The 11,134-nt window shown below is 36.8% G+C and overlaps 1 pseudogene; it reads right to left on the minus strand.

The window, feature by feature from the left end:
* Positions 1 to 204: 204 nt before the first annotated feature.
* On the minus strand, positions 205 to 2,617 carry LOC118571480 (annotated as a pseudogene).
* Between the last annotated feature and the right edge of the window lie 8,517 nt (positions 2,618 to 11,134).

Genomic DNA, 11,134 nt, shown 5'->3' on the forward strand with positions numbered 1-11,134 from the left:
TAAACCTAAGTTTCTGTATTTCTACAAAAATAGATGAAGAGAGAGCTACAAAATGGTTTTCCTGAAAGAATGAGCTTTTTTTTTTTTTTTTTTTTTTTTTTTTTTTTTTTTTTTTGATGGCTCATCTTTTGACAAGGCGGCTGGTTCTAAAAGAAAAAAGAAGAAACAAACAAAAACTACCCAACATACTGGTAAAAGGCGAGTAAAATGAGACGTCGCACAGCTGACAAAGGCTCAGATGAGGGAAAAACAGACAAAATGCTTCTCTTCAATGACTAGGACCCACTCTGTTTTCTCCAGAAAAAGTTCACATCAAAAGACAATGGCCTCATATGTCCTCTTCTCTATCCATGTTTCCTGTGTCCCATTGCTGGATAGGAAATCCCCATGGCATCTTTTCCCAGTGGGCCCTGGGATTCAGGATGCTAATACCATGCTTCAGTACCAAGCTGATTCTTTGCTCTTGTCCTGATGCTGAAGACCTGTATCAAAGCCCACTTGGCATGATGTCCACTGTCCCGTGAAAGGCTCCAGCCCATGCTGAGGTAGCAGTGGTGACTGTAGTCGGATCTGTCTTTGTGATGTCACGCTGGGGAGCAGGAATCCTGGCAGTATGCGCTGATGGCATTAGCAGGGGCCCATACACATTCAGGGCAGAACCAGCAGTTGGGTGGTGGTGGTAGTGGTGATGGTGGTGGCGGTGATGCATGTGGGCGTGAGGGTGGTGATGCGGCATGTCCATGTCATGCATGTGGCACCTGAGATGCCAGAGGATAGTGCCAGGACTCGGATAGAGTAGGTGGTAGGGCAGGGCCAGTCTGATGCAGACCATGTCCTGGCCAAGAGTTGGGTCTGTTGTTGTAAAGGTGGCCTGGGGTGCAGTGACTTGGAAGTCAGGATGAACTCCCCCCAAACAGGGCGCAGGTGGGGGCTGGTAAGAGCTGGACCAAAAGGAAGTTGGAAAATTATTCCGCTGGCTTGAGAGAGCTGAGCTGTCTCGCCATAAGGGGGTTAGCCCCATCTTGCCTTTTGAAATGGCAGATTCTGGATGCAAGGTGCTGGCTTGGCCCAAAGCTCTTGAGAAGTGTTCATCCTCTACTGACCCAATGTCTCCCTGCTGGCCAGGTTGGGGCGCCGGATGATAGCAAGCTGTAGGGCAGGTTGCAGCTGCCACGGGGTTGGGCAGATACTGGGACGCTCCATATGGCTGGGGGTGATACATCACCTCCACACAACTCTTGGCAGCGGGGCCAGCAGCGGCCCCGGAGTCGCCGCCTCTCTACGCGCTGGAGGGAGGGGCGCCACCGTGTCCTCGTCGCTGCTCCCGCTGCTACTGCGGCGAAGGCGGGTCCTCAGCGGCCTTGGGCTCCACGCCGGGAGCGATCTCCGGAGGGGTTGGCAATCAGCGGCGGCCCATGCGCGGGCATCTTCATTTTCAGCCTCTCCGGGTGGCCCCTCCGCTCGCGCTTATATAGCGACAGGACGACGCTGCCTCCCGGTCCCCGGCAGGAGCATGACAGCGCTGGGCTCAGTCTCTCTGGCGGTGGCACCCGTGGGTAGCAGCAGCAGCAGCAGCAGCAGCAGCCTATATACCCCAGCGCCAGTCGCAGCCGCCGCAGGAGCAGCAGCCGAGTACCCGCTCGAGCTGCCCCCGACTGTAGTTTGTCTTTTATAGCTTGAAATAGATCATTATAAAATTTTTTTTCTGAATTATAATTTCTGCTGAAAAATAAATGTTATTTTATGCCTATCTTTACATGTGACTAGGTGTTTCTCTCTTGCAGCTTTCAGTTTATTGAGTTTTAGTTTTGGTTTTAGTTTGTGAGGAGCTTACCTCAGGCCATCATAATCCCTCTGGGACAGAATCTGTACTTTTTTTAAATCAGGTTCTGCTTTTTAAAGATTCCTACTTTCCTTTGTGATTACAGTACAAGTTTATGGTTGTCACCCATCTCTTCTGATAGGTAATATCCACATTTACTCAGGTATTTTAACTGGAGAGTCTAGCCACCCGTGTGTGTGTGTGTGTGTGTGTGTGTGTGTGTGTGTGTGTGTGTGTGTGTGTATGCATGTGTGCACCATCTATCAGCTTGGACCTAAATCATTTTCTTTTTGAAATTGAGTCACATACTACTGCTGTATGTATTTGGTAACTCTGTTGTTTATTTCATATATATTTATAATTATTATGTCTCTTTGATGGTTTGGAATTTATTATTAGGATTTTCCCCCCTTTCTCTAATAGCATGTCTCTCTTATGTTCTCTTGTAGCTAAAAGTTTTCCTCAGGTCCTGCCTAGCCCTGCCATCTGCAGCTGCTTATAAAATAATCACTCAGAAGCTTATATTAATTAAAAGTGTTCAGACAATAGCTCAGGCCTACCACTAACTAGCTCTTACATTTAAACTCAGCCCATTTCTATTAATCTATATGTTGCCACATGTTCTATGGCTTTACCTGTGTGCCATTACATGCTGCTCCCTGGACGGTGAGCTAGAGTCTCTTGACTCAGCCTTCCTGTTCCCAGAATTCTCCTTGTCTATTTACCCCACCTGTACTTTCTGCCTGGATACTGGTCAATCAGCTTTTTATTTATCAAGCAATCAGAGCAACGCATTTATGGCACACAGAATATCCCACAGCATTCTCTTTTGTCTGGTAATATAGCTAGTAAATCTCTTTGTTCACTATTCTGGGGGTACAGACTTTCAATTTTTTCATAGCTTATCTTATTGTTATCTGTCTATCTAAACCCTGTCTTTGAGTAGAATATTTTTCAATTGCTATTTGTTTTCTATATGTCTCACAGCAGTTTTGTAATCTATTAATATTCTTATTTATATTACATACATACTTTTTTGTATACCATTTTAAGTTAATTGTTTTCCTTTACTATATTTAAAAACTTACTTTCTCACTACCCACCCAAAAGTACTGTGATCATCGTTTAATGTAGCTTGAACTAAGATGACAATGACAGAGTTGTGAAAATTATGCAAATTTTTTAGTTCTTTTTGTGATTCTATGAGGTGCATGTGTATAACAACAATTACTAAAAAAATCATAAATGTGAAAAAGAGTGAGGGGTATAAGGAGGCATTTGGAGAGAGGAAAGGGAAGGAAAATGTGTAATTATATTATATTAAAATATAAAATAAATGGAATAAATAAATAAAATAAAAGTAAGCAACATTAGTCTAAAGTAATAAATCTAATTGACAGAAACATAACTTTATATGTCCTAATTTTTGCTAATAGTAGTATATATGAAGAAGGAAATAGATCTCATGGTAGCTATGTCTGTTGCATGTGCCTTCAATATTCTGTTGTGCATTATTCTGCCTTATGTTTTGTTTCCTGCTGTGTGGCCCTAAATATTAGCAACAGTTGACTGCTTATGGTCTGGTTTGTAAGCTTGTATACTTAAGTTTTCTGGTGCTCATGACTTTCCAAATTCCTAAGAATGTACAGGGGCTTATAAAGTTTCTTAGTGATACATCAGTTCATAATAATTATGACAGTATTGACTAGTGTTCTCCTTTTATGTATTTTCTACCTTTCTACAGGTATCATATGATGATATTCAGTATTTTACAAAAAAGATGATACACCACACAATTTCCTAGGTGGGTGGCAGAGTTCTCTCCTCACAATGAGTTGTAATTAGAATGGCTTTAGGAGAAGAGACAGTCATTTTCACACACTCATGCACACAGATGCACTCACTCACACACACACACAAAAAAAAAAAAATTGGGAGAAGCATGTATTGGGGTGGTTATGAGAAATAGGAAAGGAAAAAGAGAGGATGAGTAGGATTGAAATTCACTCTACATATATTTATTAAACTCTATATGGATAAACAAGACATATTATTTTGTTTTGTTTTTGGAGACAGGGTTTCTCTGTGTAGCTTTGGAGCCTGTCCTAGAACTTGCTCTGTAGACCAGGCTGGCCTTGAACTCACAGAAATCTGCCTGAGTCCTGGGATTAAAAGCGTGCACCACCACTGCCCAGCAAACAAGACCTATTATTAAAATATATAAGCAAACAAACAGTAAAATAGCTGAAGTATTTCTTTTTTTGAGCTGAGGATTGAATCCAGGGCCTTGCGCTTGCTAGGCAAGCGCTCTACCACTGAGCTAAATCTCCAACCCTGAAGTATTTCCTGTAGTCAAATAGAGCATACGGTAGACCTTGACATGGGAACCCAAAGTCAGGATGATTGGGCACACATAGGTTTTTATAAGTTTATTGTTGCAAATTAACATAAAACTTACACTCTTCTTAGTTTTCAATCTCTTCCATGTGTCCATTTATTGAAATTGCCTTATTTAAAGCTCAGAGTGATTACATCCATTTGTTATAAAAGCTAATTTGCACACGAAATGACCCTACATTTGACTTATGGCTGTTTCATATGTTTCCTTAAAAGAAAATTTCCCATGTGTAAGAAATACTCTAACTCTGAGTGGTTGAAATCTGCTGTCATCAGCTGAGGTTTAGTTATTCACTGTGAATGAGATTTTCTCAGCAAAATCCTCATTGTCCTCAGGAAGGACTCTGTCAATCTCTTAGCATGTAACTGCATTCAAAAAGCTAGAAAAAATTTAGATGTATTTCCGTCAGAAGAATGCATAGTAATGTTACCCTGAAAATAATTTAGCCTTATCTGTATTCAGAAAACAATGCCATTAGGGCAGAAGGGTAACAAAGCTCACACTTCTAATTTGTTTTGACTTGTCACCATTAGCTATGTATTGTGATGGGAACTATGCTACAGGAATTTATGAAGTTGGACTTAATTTCCAAGGCAGTAAATCTCTTCTACATATGCAGGATACAGCTAATTTCTTCTGACAAATAAGTTAAGAGACATTTTGGAAATATATACTTACGCTGGCATATTTAATGGATACTCATATTCTGCCTTGTAGAGAAAATAAAAATGAGATCTTTAATGATAGAAGTATTTGAAGATTATGTATTGCTTTTATAAATTACAAAAGGCCTCTATAATTACTACATATCTTATTACAATATAAAAATATATGCCATATATATAGCCAATTACATATATATACTTGACAACATACTAGACATGTTGGAGCAGCACAGAATGAAGGTAGTGAATTTTTCTTGAATCTTCTTATTTTCATGTATTGTTCAATGTAATTATGAAAAAAAAAACATTTAAGTCCAAAATTAAACTTTATGTAGATTATAAACTATACCTGGTCACCTAGTTGGAAGCACAGTCTCACTCTATGGATCGATGTCATATTCCTTTACTTCCAGTTGTGTCAAACACTGCTTTACATATTCTTGGCTTCTTAATCAATATCATTGTTAATTCACAACTTTAAATCTGCCGGAATTTGTTTCTATCACAGACTATTCACTATTTAATACAGCATTATCTGGAACTTCCAAGAGAATGAAGAGCCCTGTTCCTTTTCTTGAAAATTTAAGAAGCTAAAGTTAAGCATCCTGTTACTTTGAGTACAGAATTCACATTCTGCTAATTATAGTAACACTGTTGTACTTTTAAACCTAACCTTTAAGAAAATTTAAACTTTCAAACTAATACACAAGTGAATTTTCTATTATTTTATATATATATATAGTTGGAATAGTTAACATGGAATTTGAGTAAATATGATTCCAAACTGTCTTTTTGCTTCCTGTATAAGAGAGGTATTTTTTATTCATGTATTCAGTTCAAATTCTATGGTTATGTAAGAATCAGAAATAGGGCTGCAGTAACTTTCCTCTATAATACATCAATGGCAGTCAAGAACGGGGCAGCAGACAACAGCAAAACCAACTCTGAACTGCATTCTGACATTAAGATTTTGTACTTTAGGTATAAATAGGGGCTTCTCTACTCTTATTAAAAGCAGGACTTATTTGCCCAAGGAATGAGTAGAAATTACCAATGTAAATCAGGAGCTACCCAACTCTAATTAAATAACTTGAGGCAATAAATAGTCATACAAGAAATAAGGATTTGATGGGTGATGTTCTGTGTGCTGTGAATGTGTGTTGCTCTGATTGGTTGATAAATAAAATGCTGATTGGCCAGCAGCCAGTCAGGAAATATAGGCAGGGTAAACAGACAAGGAGAATTCTGGGGAGAGGAGGGCTGAGTCAGGAGTCACCAGCCAGACACAGAGGAAGCAAGATGTCAAGGCACAACTGAGAAAAAGTACCAAGGTACGTGGCTAAACATAAATAAGAATTATGGGTTAATTTAGATGTCAGAGTTATTCAGTAATAAGCCTGAGCTAATGGCCAAGTAGTTATAAATAGTATAAACCTCTCTGTGTTCATTTGGGTTTGAGCAGCTGTTAGATCACAGGATTGTGGGAGCCATGTGGGACCAGGAAAAGTTCAGCTACATGGATTATTGCTTTTTCAAGAGAAATGAGGAGGTAAAATAAAAGTAGCTGTCACAATAGTTTGAGTTTTACTTTATTAATTCCATTTTATAATAATACTTAAACATGGTACAGATATAAAATTTAGCTTTTATATCATCTTAAAGGATCCATAAGAAACTGATTGCTCAAACCAACAATTATAAAAGTGGTTGCAAATGGCCTTGACAAGCCCTGTGCAGTGGGTGGGACTTGAAATGATGACTATTTTCTCTGTAAGGCCCCCAGATTCTGGGAAGTGGTGCTAAGGAAAATTTCCTGTTATCCTTAGCCTCATTATCTAGACTTTATGCTATATTTTGAAATAGACAAATAATAGAACAAACAGCTGTTATAGAATCTATGCATTAAGGAGAATTCAGCTTCCACTCTCAGTTTTTTAAAAAAGTATGGAATTATCATAACATGGTACATAGATTTTAGGATACTTATCAGTCATAACATGGTACATAGGTTTTAGGATACTTAAGTGGACATCTCAATCCCACTCTTGACATCTTTATGTTTTTATGCAACTACTTAATCCCTTTACATCTCACGTCTGTTATCATTATTATTTAAGTATTGTCTACCCAAAATCATGTGATTAAAACTTAAACCTCAGTGCAACAATGTAGGAATGCCAGGCCTGTTGGGGGTGTTTAGTTTCTCAGAGCTTCCAACTGAGAGAATGGGTTGATACTGCTTTTATAAAGGCCAAAGATCATGAGTTTCTTTGCTCATCATCTACCAGTACCTTGTTGTTCAGTGACAGTATGATATAGTCAATCTAGGCTTCTCAACAGAAATCATAAAAGGAATTTCTACTTCTTTATAAGTGACCCAGAAATACTTTGTTATAGCAGCATTAAATGGGATTGCATGTTTAATTTTTCAAGAAGGATAATCCAATTACAAAGAAGTCTTATCCTTTTCCAGAAGATGGTATAAGTATAATACTTAGGAACATATAAGGCACATTGTAAAATAGTATAAAAAGTTATCATTGTGGCCAAGGTAGTTGCAAAATATACAGGAGCATTAGACCTTGAGATTTATATATAAACATATGTCAATAGGTCAAAGCAATGTTCTCATTTCTCAACTTCTTGTATCAGGGAAGCAAACATTCCCCAGAGATAATACAATATAGGATATGTAATATAAAATCTATATGCATTCTAAAATTACTAAATATATCATTTACATTAAAATTGAAAGAATTGATGATACCCAAAGAAGCCTATGAAATAGGGTAATCAGACAATGTGTATTAAAATTTTTATCTATTTCCTTTTCATGAATTGAGATTTCTCACATGTGCTTAAATGAGATAAAGGAAATGATGTCATGAAATTTTCCTAATACTATTACCATCTTTGCTTTCTAAAAAGAAAGGTGAATGGAAAGTAGCATTTATCCTAAATTCTATTAAAACAAGCAATTCTTCATTTTCTTCAGAGATTTATTAGATATAAATTAGTTTGCCTGAATAGTTCCTGAAATATTATTTGGTAAAGATTGTAAAAAGAGTAAATTACATTTTTTGTAGCCAGGCAGTCGTGGCACATACCTTTAATCCCAGCACTCAGTAGGCAGAGGTAGGCCAGCCTGGTCTACAGAGTGAGTTCTAGGACAGGCTCTAAAACTATATGGAGAAACCCTCTCTTGAAAAAAGCCAAAAATATTATATTTTTGTGCATACATGATGATATATAAGTATCTTCTAAGTGCTTTGTGCCTGGGGACAAACTCTGCTGCTTGGTGGTACACAATTCTGAGAGCTAGAAAAGAACCCTGGCAGAGCATGGGTTTGATAGATATCTTTTGCAATCTAAGCAATCCAAACACACATACTCTACCTAACCTTTAAGACTCAATAAAGAGGAGGCAATATGCTTTTGTCTTAATTACTCCAGTGCCATATTCCAGAAACTAGGAACCAATCTTAGAGTTAGATTCTTTTGACATTGATCAAGGAAGGCAATTGTAAATTGTTTGCTCTGCCCTGCCTTATCATTTCTGCAGAAATCCATATAAAGTCTTGCACTTGGCTCTCACTTTTGTTTTTCTACCTGCTCACTGCTGTCTATGATGTCTTCTTGAGTGTGGTATGCCTCATGTCTCTGTGAATTTTGTTTCCCTGAACACGCACTGTCATGTACTATAACTATCTTTTGCTGACCACTTCATAAATACTAAAAGTTAAAGGAAGCATGGAAGCTGAAGGAATTTAGAGACTGTGTAAGCCAGTTTCTCAAAACTAAATTAATTACATGCCATCTCTCTCTCTCTCTCTCTCTCTCTCTCTCTCTCTCTATCTATCTATCTATCTATCTAACCATCCATCTAGTTATCATCAGCTATCTTCATCATCATCATCATCATCATCATCATCATCATCATCATCTATTTAAATAAGGTAACATCATAAACAAAGATTCACATAGATTATTTGAAAAAGTAATGAGTGACTTCATATATTTCTTCCTATGTTGTGGTATATATGTATTATAGTTAGAATGTGAAATGTCCTCCAAAAGTTTCATATCTTGGTAAATTGGTGCCCATTTACCAGTATAGTTTTGAAAAGCTACTGAAAGTTTTGGAGGTGTGAGCTAGGTAATGGAAGGAGTCTGGACACAGTTCCTTGGGGTTCCTTTGTTACTCCTTCCTATTTTCTGCTTCCTGTCCTTAATGAAATGATAAAACTTCTCTGCCACATGATTCTACCTTCATAATTTTATGTCCAGGTGCCAACAAATAATGGAACACATCTTTTCAAACAATTATATGTAACAAATCCTTCCTTTCTAAATAAAAATCAGACACATATGCTTATAATAACTTATTGATGTTGTTTGTGTATTCACCACTCACAACTAAGAGAACTAACTCATTAGGAGCTGGGGATGCTTTGGCTCATGGCTGAGTACAACATGCTGGCTGTTTTATTTGTCTTCAATGAACTATTTTGAAGATTTACACAACAGGAGATCATACCTTGAAAGAAAATAATCCTACCTTTAATATTGGGCCAGGTATAATTTATACTAGGTAATAATGTCTGCATATTTCTGCTTTGTTGAAATGTGCATCTGGGGAAATTAGATGTGATCAGTTTTTCCCTGATTATAAGTTTTCTTATATGCAGTTGATTACCAACAATAATTAAATTGTCATCAGAGGCAACTGGGAATTTGTTATTCTTGTTATTATTTCCCTCTCTTATATTCTCATTATATATTTGAATCTTAGTGGCTTAAATTCATTAAGTTACTCTTTAGATTATCGCACTGAGTTTTAACATCAAAATGCAAAAGACATTAATTCAACTGACAATTGTTACATTTCTTCTCATTTCCAGTTTCAGAGACATACATTACATGATACATCTCTCTAGTTGTTCACATGCAAGCCCAAGTAAAATGGGTACTCTTCTATGAAAATTCTTTCCAATAAAGTTCTTCAGAAGTATCATTATTATCTTATACTATATATGTATTTTCTTTTACAACTAGTATATTTTGGATTTTATCTGATTCTCAGAAAACACACAAATTTATTAAAGCTTAGCAACCAAAGTGTTTGAGGTAGATGATCTTTGGCAAACTTCCTCATGCCATTATGAGATAGTCTACTTCAATAAAACAATATTTTTTAAAATTGTTTGAAAGAGGTTGAAAGGAGAGAACTAGAGGAAAGGTTGAAGAACACTTTTTTATTCTTGTGGAGGATCTGGGTAGGTTCCTAACATACTTTAAAACTCATAACCATCTGTCACTCCAGTTCCAGGGTTTATAACACACTCTTCCTCTTTCCATGGGTACTGTATGCATGGTAGACAAACATACATGCATGTAAAACTATCATATACATTTAAAAAATATTTTTCCTATATAAGATTAAATTATTATCTTACTTTAAGAGATATTTTAAAAATTTGTGGTAACTTTATATATTTATTTATTTTCCTCACTCTTGAGATTTTCTTCTCTTGGTGATTTCAGATCTCCTTTTTCATACAGTATTTTGTCTCAATCAATATAATCCCATCTTGAAAATATTTTTCTCTACTTTTGAGAATTTCATGTTTGTGTACAATGAAATATGATATCAAAACTCTACTTCTCTCACCAATTGTTTACAATATTTACACCAACTGAGATATCTCACTCTCTCCCAATTTCTTGTATGTTTTTATAATCCACTAAGTAGAGTTAGTGCTTCCTCTATGTGCACAGCAAGCCACAGGAAAATGTAATAGAATTTAGCTACTATCACAAAGATACTACTTGGAAAATCAAGGATTTAAGAAATCTTGGTGACATTTTAGCCTTTGTGTATATATATATATATATATTAGCTGGTTCCTAAAGTGATTTTCTTTTGTTCTTCCAAAAACTCCTAACAGTGTATTTATCTAAAATGTCTATCAAGCATCCAAGGCCAAACGAATCAACATCTGTCTCCTAGGTTAGGAAGATAGCTTTATTTCTTGTGCAATTTAGGGTGAGACCCTCCTTTTTTATACAACATTACCAAAAGACCCCTAATTTCTTATCTAACCACTTCTAGAAATGTAGACTGAGCACATAGATCCCCTTTTTGATATACTAATCAGTCATTTGCACTCAGTTCACCTCCTTTTTTACCATTCCCATTTTGGGTTGTAAAAGATAGCCTGAAGGTCACTGCCTGCAGAAAATTCTTAC

This window comes from Onychomys torridus, chromosome 21, assembly GCF_903995425.1.
Source record: "Onychomys torridus chromosome 21, mOncTor1.1, whole genome shotgun sequence".
NCBI classification, from domain to species: domain Eukaryota; kingdom Metazoa; phylum Chordata; class Mammalia; order Rodentia; family Cricetidae; genus Onychomys; species Onychomys torridus.